The following is a 15,069-nucleotide window of genomic DNA, read 5'->3' as shown; positions in this document are numbered from 1 at the left end:
TTGCTTCCTCACTGAACATGGGCACATTGACTGGTTGATCCATACTCCCAGCCTGCCTCTCTCTTTCCCTAGTAGGGTGGGTCTCTGGGGAAGCTTATCTTGCTCTTTTTCTTAACCAGGAAAACAAAAATCTACCTCTGTTTTTTTTATTGTTCACTGCATGAATATACTTTTGAGCACATACATACACACTATATATTACTGCTGATTCCTTCATTTATTATTTACATGTTCCATCACATTGTTTTACTATATAAGTTACAATGCCTATAAACCATATATTTAGGAAATCTGAGGTAAAATACATAGAAATAGAAATTATAATGTTCGAGTTTCTTTATTGGAGGATTAGTGGTTTACAATTGACTATAAAATATATTAGTTTGTAAATGTGTAACATGTCTCAGTTTCCCACATAACAATTCAGCCCCCAGTATGTCCTCCTCTGCCATCATGTTCCAGGACTGAACCCCCTCACCCACTCCAGAGCCTTTTATTTTGGTGCAATACACCACAAACATACTTTGGACGAATGCCTGTTGAATCTCAGGGACAGTCATCGATATCTAAAATATAAAGCCGATTAAAGATAATTGCCAGTCTCAAAGGAATGATAATATGTTCAGAAAAAAAAGTACTTTAGAAAATCAGTAAATTAAGTGGTTGCTTGGGCACTGATGCTAAGTGTGAACTTCCTTCTACATTATGACCTCTGGTCCTTAGTGTGGTTAGCTTTTTCTGTTCCTGCATAATCTGTGTGTTCTGCAAGTGCAGAGGTTGTGTCTTATTCATGGCCTTCTTTAAAGGAAATGATACGTGAATGAAAATGTAGTTGAATAGAAAAATGGCACCTATGCTTCAGCATGATGCCAAATGCAAGAAAAATTACAACTGAGAAGAGATGTGAAATAGGTGAAATTGAAATGTGGTCTCTTTTCCTCTTTCTGCAGCTTCTCCGTGGTCACATATTTTTAAAGCCTGTGTGTTCTTGACTCCACAGCATGTGCACCATTTAACATCCTGCATACTGCAGAAGCATCTTCCTACCATGTTCATTGAAAAATCATTGCTGTGTTCCACACCCTTGAGGAGAAAGGGTCTTAGACTTATTTTTAAAGACAAATTGTTTTCTCTACTTTTTTTTTCCAGCTCCCAGTCACAACCCCACACAGAACAGTTTGCTCCTTTTCTTCCAGGTGTCTTCCAGACCTGATTCTGGCAAACAACCATGGCCTGCAAAGGCCTTTCTAGAAAGTGAGTATATATGTAGGGGAGGATTTTCCTGGCTCTTAACTAGCTTGCCTCACCAGGATTCAGGCTGTCTGGATTTCTATCTTCTTACATTTCCTGGAGCTGAGGAGCAGTGGCAGAAACAATTATAACCAGCTTGTCAAGTCTATTTGTTCAGCTGGGCATTTCTTTTCCATGTCAGTCGACTTAACGCTTCATCCTCATGTAGGCTTTGGAGCAACCTAGTGAATTCAAATCAGTGTCGCAGTGTCTTTCCCTAGGCCCCTGTTCTCCACTCCACTGGCTTCGCTAGTTGGGTCTTATGCAAGCCACTGGGGGCCTTGAAGAGCAGCTTTCTGTGAAGATAGATATATCTGTCCTCTTACTCGTCCTCCCTGTGTGCATGCACATGCTTGCATCCAGAGTGATAGAAGTATATACTTAGGTGGATTAGGAAGGTTTGCATCTGAACTTGAATTCTTTAATTGCTCTTGGACCTCGGACAAGATGACTCCAATTGGGTCACTGAACTGGCATTCTCAGAGATGTATGTAAGAGCATAGAATTTTTTTAATCTTATCTTTTTCATTTTTTAAAAAAATATTTATAAAATGGAAATATTAACAAGACTATAGGATAAGAGGGGTACAATTCCACACAATTCCCACCACCAGAACTCCATATTCCATCCCCACCCCTGATAGCTTTCGTATTCTTTATCCCTCTGGGAGTATGGGCCCAGGGTCATTATGGGGTGCAGAAGGTGGAAGGTCTGGCTTCTGTAATTGCTTCCTTGTTAAACATGGGCATTGGCAGTTCCATCCATAGTCCCAGCCTGTCTCTTTCCCTAGTGGGGCAGGGCTCTGGGGAAGTGGTGCTCCAGGACACACTGGTGGACACAACTGCTCAGGGAAGTCAAGTTGGCATCATGGTAGCATCTGGAACCTGGTGGCTGAAAAAGATTTAAGATATAAAGCAGAACAAATTGTTGACTAATCATGAACCTAAAGGCAAGAATATTGCAGATGAAGATTTGGGCTCTCCATTTTGGAAAAAGCTAGTAGGTCTATGTTAGGTATATTCCAGAGGGCCCATGACTTTACTAGTTTTTGCCTGAGCCTGATAGCTAATATGCAGGTGGACCCAAGGCATTGTCTGGGGAGTTGGTGTCATAGTTGTAAAAGGGACTAGAAAGTTGTATCTGGAAAGAGAGTAGCTCTCAAATATGGGGAAAGTATATAAATATTGTTAACTGTAAACCCCATCAACTTGATCTGGGGCCCATCTTCTGCACAGGAGCCTACGTAACTTCTGGCCCCTGTAGGTCTGAGCTCACATTCTGTGGTCATAGCTGGGAATATTCCAGGCTGCACTAAAGTCAGGACCCATCTTCCTTGGGTAGAGTATGTTGTCCAACCTCCCTTTGGAGAATAAAACGTTTCCTACCATTATTGATACACATTGAGGGCAAGGTCCTATAGGGGCCCACAAAGGGGTTCATTATGTTATTCCTTCAATATAAGCACTTAAACTTCAAATTGGAAACCAGATTGAATGTTAACAGTTGGTTCAAATTGTTAATACATTTCTAACAATGACTTGTTCTTTCAAATATTAAATCTCCTAAAAGCTTAGACCAGGGAGAACAGAAGCAACTGGTGCCATTACTCTATAAGATATAGCTATATGTGAATAGCATAAGAAGAGATAAATTATGGTGAGGCAGTATATGGTACAACCAATCCTAACAATGGGATTTTCAACGTTAACCCAATTATCAAATAATTTGGTTATAGTAATAACTATCTATTGCCTTCTTAAACCCTAACACAGCAGGAACCTTCCCCTTTCTCTATAGAGCCCATATTTCTTCCAGGCCTGGAACCTCTAGGGTGGGGCTCACTTTCCCACATGCTTCTCTCTTGATTCCTACCTACTGATATTGCACCTGCTGATCCCAACCTAGTCAATGCAGCCAGTACCACCTTGGCATGTTTCACTTCAGACTGTGTCCAGAGACATCAGGCATGGAATGTCAACCCTTCACTACTTTGGTGAGAATTTCAATATGTACTTGTGGTAGACGTTCTTTTGGCTGCCCTATGCTTTTCAACATTGGAATGGACTAGACTAAGTTCCTCCATTTAGTAATTTACAAATAAAAATATACTGCTTATTAATGCTGATAATTGTGTTGCCTGGGAGTCTGTCTCACTTTGGGACTCAGGCTAGAGAGAAGCTTCCAACTGACAGCATCCAAGGTAAAACAAAAGAGAAAGACAGAGCAGGCGAATGCCACACTGTTAACAGCACACATGTTAGCTGGAAGCGTCACAGTCACTTTCTCTATTTCAGTGACCAAGGCAAGTCAATGGGCATGCTTGTTCTCAAGGGTGGCAGCAAGAAAATATGGTTTTGACCATCACTGAAAGGGAAGCAAACCTGGGAAACACCAGAGGAAGCCAGGTGCTGTTTTTCTTACCTGAGAGAGAACCAGTAAAAAGCAAGGACATTCAGAAGCAGTTCTATATGTAGGTGTGACTTAGAAAGAAAGTGAAGGCAGAACTAATATATATCAAATGTGCTAAGGGCGTTCACCATGACATGCATGCTTTCCTGCCTGCCTGCCTTCTTTCTTTTTCCCTTCCCTCCTTTCTTTCTTCCCTCCTCTCTCTCATTCTCTCTTCCTTCCTTCACTTCTTTCTTTCTTCCTTCCTTTCTTTCTTTCTTTCTTTCTTTCTTTCTTTTCCCTTTCCTGTCTGGATTATCACTGGGACTCAGTGTCTGCACACTGAATCCACCACTTCCAGTAAGACAATATATTTTTTACTTGATAGAATAGAGAGTAATTGAGAGGGAAGGAGGAGACAGTGGGAGAAAGAGAGACACAGGCAGCATTACTCCAGCTTGTGAAGTTTCCCCCTTCAGGTAAGGAGTGGGGGCTTGATCCTGGCTCTGTGCACATGGTAACATGTGCACTGTATCTGGTACACCACAGTCCTAGTTTCTTTTTAAACCAGGGAATAGTTAGCTTTTGTCTGCCCTGAACCTCTGAATACCAGAATGGACTAGATTGGACACCTACATTTAGTGGCTTAGTATGTGGCTTTGTATGTATTAATCAGAAGTAACAGCTCCAAACTTGATTCATATTTTACATTTTTATAAGATCACTTAATAAAATTATTTATTAATTTATTTCTGTCTCACACACACGCACACACACACACACACATACACACAAACACACACACACACACACACACACACACAGAATGAAACCAGTTTACCACTTAGCTCTGGTTTTTGGTGGTGCTGGGAATTGAATCTGGACCTTGGGCATGTAACACCTGCACCCTATTGTTGAGCTATCCGGTGGTAGCATGCCAGGTTGAGAATACCTTACCATGGTTAAGGACTCAGATTTAAACCTCCCACTCCCCACTTATGGGGGGTGATACTTCACAAGAGGTAAAGTAGGTCTGCAGGTGTCTTTCTCTCTCCCTCTCTATTTTCCTCTCCTCTCTCAATTTCTTTCTGTCCTATCCAACAAAATATAGAAAAAAAGAAGAGCGGAGGTAGATAGTGTAATTATTATACAAAGACAATCTCATGCCTAAGGCTCCGAAGTTCCAGGTTTAATCCCCCAAGCCACCATTAATCAGAGCTGAGCAGTGCTCTGGTAAAAAAAAAAAAAATTCAAATTTGGATTTTAAAGCAAGACACGGAGAAGATGCAACATGGACACAACTAATGGTGATCAGAAGAGAGAGCCACCCAGCATACAAGGAGGCAGGAGTGAAATCTCAGCATTAACATCAGTATTAGAAACTGAGTTGCCAGCTACAGCAGGAACGACTTCCTATTAGGCAGTCACTGTGATGATTTAGGTCTTGTTGCTGGATAAAGAGCTTCACATATGACCTTATGACATTATTTGCCATTCTCTGATCTTCCAAATACCCTTTAATACAGTATCAAGTGGATTCTACTACTTGCCACTAGAAACTTGGACAGTGAAGTCTATGTTAGATATCTTTTATTGTGTCATGAAACAACTTAGTCTTTTGCATGGTTTTGTGGGTTCCATGGATACATTTTTTCTCCTCCACATTGCCTTGATAGGGATGCTGGGAAGGATGACATCATCTGGAAGCTCAATTGGGAAGTGAGTTCTGGGAGCTCAGTTTCTGGTATGAGTAGAAGGCTAGGTGACTGGAGAAGCACTTAACTGAGACTGTTCACCAGGGACCTTACTTCTGCTCAGTTTAGGGCTGGGTGCATACCTGTGCAGGAGGCTCTGTGACACGGCAGCTGAGTTTCCAGAAGGAGCTACCAAGAACAAGCAACCCCAGAGGGCAAAAGCTAGTCTGCCAGGTTAAATTAAAGGCCCGTTCTATTTCTGATACAAAGGCACTTTTGCTCTAACCTGTTGGTGGGACAGGGCTTGTGTACTTTGGGGGACAGGCTGTTGAGGCTGCTTACAGGCAGCTGTCTGCTATGGAATGTGGAACTCACAGGATTCCAGCAGGGTGCTGTAAGAGCTTGAGGCAGGAGAAGTGATTCTATCTGGGGAGGGCATTTGGAAAATGCAGTATAGGGGGTATAAATATACAGAGGAGTTAGGAAATCCTTTGATTCCCACACAAATATTATGGGTCTAGATCTCTAATAGATACCTCTATCCACCATCACTGTTCACTTCCCTCAGGAACATCATCATAAACCTTCTTGTGGGCCTCTCCAGGACCTTGCCCTCAATGTAAAGCAGTAGCAATAGGTACTGCCCCACTCTCTGAAGGGAGGCTGGGTTACCCTACCCTGCCACTTTTGAGGAAGACTGGTCCTGAAATGAGTACAGCCTGGAATGTTTCCAGCAGTGTCCATGGACTGCAGACTCAGACTGGCAAACTTAGACTGTGCTAAATATGAATATATATGGGCCCTGGATCAAGTTGATAGGGTAAGTATTTAATTTTATTCATTTGTAGATTTTATTCAAGATTGGGAGCTACTCTCTGCCTTAATCCAAATTTCTGGCCATATTCTCAAGTCTGACACCATTTTATCAGACAATATTTTTTGTCGAACTCCATGTAGCTATCAAACTCAAGCAAAAGCTATGATAGTCATGGGCCCCTAGGAACATACTTGAAATAGACTTCCTCACTTCTTTCCACCCTAAGATCCCTATTCTCATCTGCTTTATTACTACTTTCTGGCTCCAGTTCATGAATCATTTTAATATCTTTATGCTTTATATCTTACTTCCTTTCGGCCACCAAGTTGCAGAAACTATCATAATTCCATCTGAACTTCCCTGAGCAGATGAGTGTATGCTGGAACCTCATCTCCCTCCCCAGAGCCTTATCCCACTAGGGAAAGATAGAAACAGGCTGGGCATTTGGATTGATGTGCCAATGCTCATGTCAAGTGGAGAAGAAATTACAGAAACCAGACTTTCCACATTTTGCACCCCAAAAGGAATTTTGGTCCATATTGCCAGCAGAAGAGAAATGATAGGAGGAGATGACCAGAGGGCTCTGCAACCCATTTCTATCAGGACCCAGAGAAAGAAGAGGAAAAAAGGGAGGGACATTCTTTCGAAGTAGTAATCGGTGTGGATGTGATTTAGAAAGATGGGACCATGGGGAAAAATAGACAAATATATACAGACAGATAGTTGTAGAAACAATAGTCAACCCATATCTGCAACCTTCGAAGAACTGCTGTAGCTTCCAATGGAGGGAATGGGGATCCAGAACTCTGGTGGTGGAAATGGTGCAGAATTATACCCTTGTTACCTTGTAATTTTGTAAATCAATATTAAATCACTAATAATCACACATTAGCATGCTCAAGGGCTTGGTTTCAAGCTGTCACTTCCCACCTGCAAGGGGGAGGCTTCCTGAGTGTTGTCAGTATCATTCTTTTGATTCTTCTCTTTCTCCCTTTCTGTTTTCTCTGTCTTTATCAGAAAAGAAAGACAAAGGGAAACAGAAAGATGACTGGGTATGGTGGAGCTGTTATATTATATAGGTGCTGAGTCTCAGATGTAAGCCTGGTGACAACAGAAAGATTAATTTAGAACAGGTGTCAACATATCTCTAAATTTCCATGAGGATTTGTAAACTGTGGAGGGATTTAATTAGGGATATGACAGGATCACATCTTCTAATTTTTTAAATTTGTAATTGATTGTTATTTGACAAAGGATTCATCTAAATTCTCTTGATTAATTGCGCCGTAGTGTTTTCTTTTAGTAACGTCCTGGATTTATGTCTTTTTTTCTTTTAAATGTTATTAGTGACTTAATATTGATTTGCCAAATTATAAGGCAGAATTATGCACCATTCTCACCACCACAGTTCTGCGTCCCCATTCCTTCCATTGGAAGCTACAGCAGTTCTTTCCAGGGTTGCAGATACGGGATGAATATTATTTCTATAGTTATCTGTCTATATTTGCATATATTTGCCTTTTTTATGGCCTTGCCATCTCTTTCTTTCTAAGTCACACCTATACATTACTACTTCTGAGTAGCCTTCTCTTTTTACTTTTCTCTCTCCAGGTCCTGATGGAATAGGAGTTAAGAGCTCTCTGGTCATTTTCCTATTGCTTCTCCCCTTCTGGGAGTATGGACCAGCATTCTTTTTGGGGTGCAGAAGGTAGAAGTTCTGGCTTGTTAATTGCTTCTTCACTGGGCATGGAAATTCAAATGTTGATCCATATCCCCAGCCTGTTTCTAAGGATTACATCTTTGTTAAAAAAAAAAAAAAAGGAGTAGGGCGGTAGCACAGCGGGTTAAGCGCATGTGGCGCAAAGCGCAAGGACTGGTGTAAGGATCCCGGTTCGTGCCCTGGTTCCCCACTTGGAGTGGAGTCCCTTCACAGGCGGTGAAGCAGGTCTGTAGGTGTCTGTCTTTCTCACACCCACTCTGTCTTTCCTCATCTCTCTCCATTTCTCTCTGTCCTATGCAACAATGATGACAACAATAATAATAACTACAACAATAAAACAACAAGGGCAACAAAAGGGAATAAATAAGTAAATAAATATCTTAAAAAATCTGTGCTCTGGTATAAAAAAAGGTCTTAAAAATAAAATCTGGCCAGAAAAATGAGACAATACAGTTATTTTTGCTTTTGAATTATTTTCCTTTCTTTTACCCCCCTTGAGACAAGCTTGAATTATTTACACAGAGAATGATGTTGATAGCCCACTTCTTATGCAATTAAAGGTATAAAAGCCTTTCATCAGTATAGTGACTTGTGATTCAGAACTTGGTACAAAAAGTTTCTAAGAATTGGTGCTAGGGTCTGGGCAATATCAGCAGGTTAAGCTCACATGGCACCAAGCACGAGGATTGTAAGGATCCCAGTTCGAGCCCCCAGCTCCCCACCTGCAGGGAGGTCGTTTCACAGGCAGTGAAGCAGGTCTGCAGGCGTCTGTCTTTCTCTCCCCCTTTCTGCCTTCCTGTCCTCTCTTCATTTCTCTCTGAGCTAACAACAACACTAATAAAACAACAAGGGCAACAAAAGGGAAAAAAGTAGCCTCCAGGAGCAGTGGATTTGTAGTGCAGGCATAAAAATCTCCAGCAAATAAAAAGAAAGAAAGAAAGAATGAGAAAATAATAACAACAACAACAACAACAAAAAGAATTGGTGCTGCCCCGCCTGTTGACTATTTTACTCTCCTTTGCATTGTAACAGACAGAATCCCAGTGACACAAAGCAATTTGAATTGATTCTCATGTTCACAGGTCTTCTTTGTGCAAATAAAAAGCATCTGCCTTGATCTGGACTAGGTTCAGCTGCTACCTTTCCTCGACCTCATGGGCTGGGTATGGGGGCACCCTGGCTCCAGTCTGCTGGTGGAACTCAGGTCTGAGTCCTAAACTGAGGAAATCAGCTTCTCCAGGCATGCTTTAAGATCTGGCTGGTCATCAGAACAGAGAAGCAAAACCTAGAGCAGCCTCATCTCATGTCACATCTCTGGTCTCCTGTCCTGATAGTGAATGTCCTTTTTGTCACAGCACAGCAAACAGAAAGTCACAGGGTGTGGCAAAGAAGGTGGGGGAGGCAGAGACTCTGTGATGGGGAAAACTGGACCTCATTTAAAATTTTCACCACAGAGAAGGAATGCAAGCTCATGAAAACAAAGGTCATTTCCTTGGTTGCCACAAGATCTAAGACTTCTGAGGCAAGGCTGTCTGTCCATCCATTACTCTCTGGTGTCACCAAGACAGATATCATGGAAATCTCCAGCTGGTAGCCTTCTGCACACTGATGCCTCACTTTGCTACACCTGCTTCTTCTATTTCTGGAGGTGTATCTGTTTTCAAACCGCAGTGTATGGACAACTCAGCACACTGTCAATTCCTTTGAGGGAAAAATCTCTCTCTCTCTTTCTTTCTCTCCCCTCTCCCTCTCTCTCTCCACCTTCCCCTCCCCTCTCCCTCTCTCCCTCTCCATCTCTCCCTCCCCCTCCCCCCATCCTCTCCAATTCCACACCCTCTTCCACATCTCTCTCTGAATCTTTGTGTTTTCTCTGTGATGAAATCTCCTTCGGTCACACACCGTGAACAGCAGATCCTTTAATACTGAGAATTTGTTCTGTTAATAATTTCATGCTGTTCCTCCAGGCTCACAGCACATTCAGAGCAGGACACAGGCCACTAGGGAGAAATGCCCATCTGCTCTCCGGTGCTAGAGTTGCTCAGACCCTTGGTTGAGTGTTGTATGACAGGACGGGGCCACTATAGGAGAGGCTTTGCTCTTCACAGCAAAGGTCTAGAGCAATCACCAGGGTTTAAAATGACGCAGAACTCTGTCATATGAAGAACTCTAGGTTCATTTGTTCTGTTCCTGCCTCTGGACTCCTGTTTATTAAACAATTTGTCCTGCTTCATATCTTACTGCCCGTCAGCCACCAAGTTGCAGATGCTACCATGATGCCATCCTGGCCTCCCTGTGCAGTTGACCAGTGTGTCCCAAAGTCTCACTTCCCCAGAGCCCTACCTCACCATGGAAAGATAGGAACAGGCTGGGGGTACAGAGAAACCTGCCAGTACCCATGTCCAGAGAAGAAGCAATTACAGAAGCCAGACCTCCCACCTTCTGCGCCCCATAAAGAATCTTGGTCCATACTCACAGAGGAATAAAGAATCAGGAAGCTTACAGTGGAGGGATAGGACATGGAACTCTGGTGTTGGGGATTGTATGGAACTGTACCTTGTTATCTTGCAATCTTGTTAATCCTTATTAAATCACTAATAAAAAAATTAAGCAAAACAAAAACAAACAAATAAACAAAAATGCCTCCTACATGATGTAGGAGGGCTGTAGCACCAGGGGGAAGCCTGGTGTTGTGTTTCTCCCTTTCTCCCTTTATATCTCTTTATGAGAAAAAACAACAGACATTTATTTATTTATTTTTAAAAAATATTTATTTACTTATTCCCTTTTGTTGCCCTTGTTGTTTTATTGTAGTTCTTATTGTTGTTGTTATTGATGTTGTTGTTGTTGGATAGGACAGAGAGAAATGGAGAGAGGAAGAGAAGACAGAGAGGGGGAGAGAGAGAGAGAGAGAGACCTGCAGACCTGCTTCACTGCCTGTGAAACGACTCCCCTGCTTGTGGGGATCCCGGGGCTGGACAGACATTTATTTCTATCACAACACTGCTCAGCTCTGGTTTCCGGTGGTGCTGAGGATTCAGCCTGGAGCCTCAGGGCCTCAGGCATGAAGATATTTGCATAACCATTATGCTATCTCCCAGGCTCCCCACCTCTCTACTTCAAACAATTGCATACAATTACAGGTGGCTTCTAGACTCCCTAAAACTGTAGAATTGGGGCTGGGTGGTGGCACACCTGACTGAGTGCACATGTTACAATGTGCAAGGACCCAGGTTTAAGCCCCTAGTTCCCATCTGCAAAAGAAAAACTTCACAAGTGGTGAAGCAGGGCTGCAGGTGTCTCTCTGTATCTCTCCCTCTGTATCTCCCCCATTCTCTTAATTCCTGGCTGTCTCTATCAAACAAATAAAGTAATAATTAAAAAAAACCCTTTAAAAAGTTAAAAAAAAAACCCAAAAAACAAAAACTGTGTAGAACTTGGACCATAAGCTAAAACCACTGCTTTGAATAAAAGGATTCTTCAGTTTTAAGACTCTTTATAGTACATCCCCTTTTACAGGTAGAGAGGGCTCTTTCTCTTCTGTTCTTTGCTGACTCCTCTTTCCTCACCTCCCCCAACAACATTCCATAGGTGGGCTGGGCAGGAGTCATCCATCCTGCCTCAGAGATGGGGACTGGGTTTCAGGACTCCCAGTGACTTGTGTGGAGCTGTGCAGCTGGAGGTGGAGGGGCCCAGTACTCCCCTCACTCCACAATTCTCCGCTTTAGTCTTAGTCTCCTATTTGTCAACCAGAGTCTCCTATTTGCCAGTCAGATATAAATAGCTCAAAGAAGATTTTATTTCCAGCTTCGAAGTGACATGTGCTGTCAGCAACACCACAAAACACTTCATTGATGTTTTAACGGGGGTGGGGAAGAGGAAATCAGATTGCTTATTTGCCCAAAGCAATGTTCAGTGAACTGAAATCCATTGACTCTCGCTGGGGCTCTCTTGGCTTTTCCCAAGTGAATGGATTTTCAGATTTGGAGCACAGGTGGCCTTCAGGCTGAATGGCCTCTGTCTGCATCTCTGATTAATTTAGTCAGGGACACAGAGCAAGGAGGGTTAGAAGTCCTTGCCCTGCTGTCCCCTCTACCTCCTGCAGTGGGAAAAGCTATGTGAAGGAGAAAGAGATCAGGAAGGTGGAGAGGAAGGCAAATCCTAAATAGTCCAGGGGCCTTGTCTAAAAAAGGTAAACAGTTGCAGTCCTGATGCATGGCAGGGTGAAAGCAGGGGGAAGAAGCCACTACTCCCTGTTGGTATGCATGAAACCCCTTCTGTTTCATTTGGTTTAAATCCCCCCTGCTTAACACTATTCTATTTACATAACCACTGCATTCTATTTACATAACCACTGTTAACAAGCACCACCCTCCCTCCAGGGCATTGGTGGTTCAGTGATAGGATTCTCCTTGTCACACTCTGATTTTCGCCAGTCACTTTTCTCTCCACCCTCTCTATGTCACATCCTGTTTCCACCCTACTTGGCAAGTATATATAAAGACAGCATTGTGAGTTTTAGAGTACTTGAGTTTAGCTTAGCTCGTCTTAGATTGTGCTGCGTCCTGCATGAATAAAGAGATACTGCCTACAGCTCAACCATGAGTCCCTGGTCGTCTGTTACCCGCCCGTGAAGTCAGCCCAGCGAAAACAACATAACCCGTCGAAAACAACAACTCCCTGTGCTGGGTCTTCCCAGCAGAAGAAGAATTATAGAAAAGCTAATGCCATAACAGGGAGACAAAAATGGGTGTGTGTCTGTGTGGTGTGTGGCTTGGTGTGGTGTGGTGTGGTGTGGTATGGTGTGGTGTGTGTGTGGTGTGCTGTGTGTGTGTGTGTGTGTGTGTGTGTGTGTGTGTGTGAGAGAGAGAGAGAGAGACTCTGAGTGATAAAAGTGCGGTTTTGATGATATTATGCTGACAGGAGTTAGGGATAAGCAAAGAGAGCCCTAGCTATTACCTGTGGAAAGGAGGCCATGCACAAGTACAGAAAAAGGAAGGCAAAGAAATCTTGTACCCTTTATTGAGCCTTGGACACCAAACCCAGAAAAGTGTTGGTTAATGGGGAGGGGTGTTTGGGCCTTTAAACACACACACACACACACACACTATTATTTTGCACTGTTATTTTGATGAGAGAGGGAGAAATGAAGAGATTGAGACCAGAGACACTGCTCAGCTCTGGCTTATGGGGGAGGGGTTGAACTCAGGACTTTGGAGCTCCAGGGCATAAAAGTCCTTTTGTGTAACTATTATACTGCTCCCTTGGGCGTTTTGGTTTGTAATGCTGAAGCCTCAAGGATGCATGAATTCATTATTCTCAAGCTAACTTTTAAAAAGGATTAGCGAAAGGGGGAGAGGTGCCACAGGCTGAAGCTGCTGCCCCAGAGCCATGAAATCTGCACTGCTTGTGTGGCCAGACACTGGGGAGTTGTCTTCCAGACTGGGCTGTGCTCATTACCTGTGAATCTGCTTACCTGGCATCACTAGAAATAGTGAAGAAATGGTTTCTATTTTAGCAACACAGGAGCAACCTCCCCATTACCTTTTCAGATGGAAACACAGCGCCCATTAACACCCTGAGAACAAGTGGGTGTGACAGGAGACATTGTTTCCTTAAGATCATACAGGCATCTGGCACTGTGACCCCAAGGGCCATCTCTTTGCCTTATTTTCTCAGTAAGCAAAGGGAAAAGGAGAGGGAGATGGAGGGGAGGGGGTGGTAGTAGGAAAGAAAGAGATGGAGTGAAAGAGGGAGGGAGGAAGGGGGAGGAGGGCAAAGGATAGCTATCTGTCTTCTTATCTCACCCTGAACAGGGAAGGCTAAGGCTGTTTATATGAGAAAGAGAAAATTGCAGGATAGAGAATGGGGCAGTGATTCCAAATTTGGGAAGGACCCTAGCTCTGGACTTTCAGAAGGGAACTAACATGAACTGACTTGTGTCTTGACTATTTATCTTTATTTTTATTTTTTATTAGTGATTAGTACTGACTTACAATAAGATAACAGGGGTATAATTCCACACTTTTCTCACCACCATAGTTCTGTGTCCCCATTTCTCCCCTTGGCAAATGCAGTAGTTCTCCCAATATCACAGATATGGGTTGACTACTATTTATATATATATATATATTTTTCCCATTACTTTTTAATACATTTTTTAATATTTTGTTTATTTATTTATTTTCTCTTTTGTTGCCCTTGTTTTTTTACTGTTGTTGTAGTGGAAGGACACTTCTGATTCTACCTCCACAATCGACACAGACACAGAGGACTATGAGTAAGAGGCTTTATTGAACAGATATATTTAAGTTCAAACTATTAGTGAATTTAGTCCAGTAAGACAGACTTACTACACAGAGCCCTCTGGTCATCATCCCCTAACATTTACCATTCTGGAAGTACTGACACAATTTTTTTTACCAGGTGCAGAAGGTGGAAGGTCTGGTTTCTGTAATTCCTTCTCTACTGGACATGGGTGTTGGCAGGTTGATCCATACCCCCAGTCTATTTTTATCTTTCACTAGTAAGTGTCCTGACCTTTTACCTCTATTATGAAGTTCTCACTGCTGGCAAGTTTGATGAGTTGACTTTCCAAAGATCTGCCAGCCAGATTTGTTTTTATCCCCTAGAAGGCAGGGCAGAATTAGAGACCCAGGCTATAGCACAGAGATGTTATTTCCACTTCCTGACCCTGCTCTCATTAAGAATCCTTAGCACTGGACTTCCCTGGGCAGATGATCCCACCAATGTGTCCTGGAGCTCTGATTTCCCAGGACCCCACCCCAATAGGGAAAGAGAGAGGCAGGCTGGGAGTATGGATCAACCAGCCAATGCCCATGTTCAGCGGGGAAGCAATTACAGAAGCTAGACCTTCCACCTTTTGCATCCCACAACGACCCTGGGTCCATACTCCCGGAGGAATAGAGAATGGGAATGCTATCAGGGCATGGGATATGGAGATATGGTGGTGGGAACTGTGTGGAATAGTACCCCTCTTATCCTGTGGTTTATGTCAGTGTTTCCTTTTTATAAATAAAAATTAAAAAAAAAAAAAACCCACCACAAATCCTGAGCATCACTCTGGGGAGGGAAAGTAACTGCATCTGCAACCTCTCTGTCCCTGTCACACATTCACCACAAGGGACATTTCTCCTGGCTT

Source organism: Erinaceus europaeus, chromosome 1, assembly GCF_950295315.1.
Source record: "Erinaceus europaeus chromosome 1, mEriEur2.1, whole genome shotgun sequence".
NCBI classification, from domain to species: Eukaryota; Metazoa; Chordata; class Mammalia; order Eulipotyphla; family Erinaceidae; genus Erinaceus; species Erinaceus europaeus.
The sequence above is the reverse complement of the archived record's forward strand: the minus strand, read 5'-3'. Positions refer to the sequence as shown.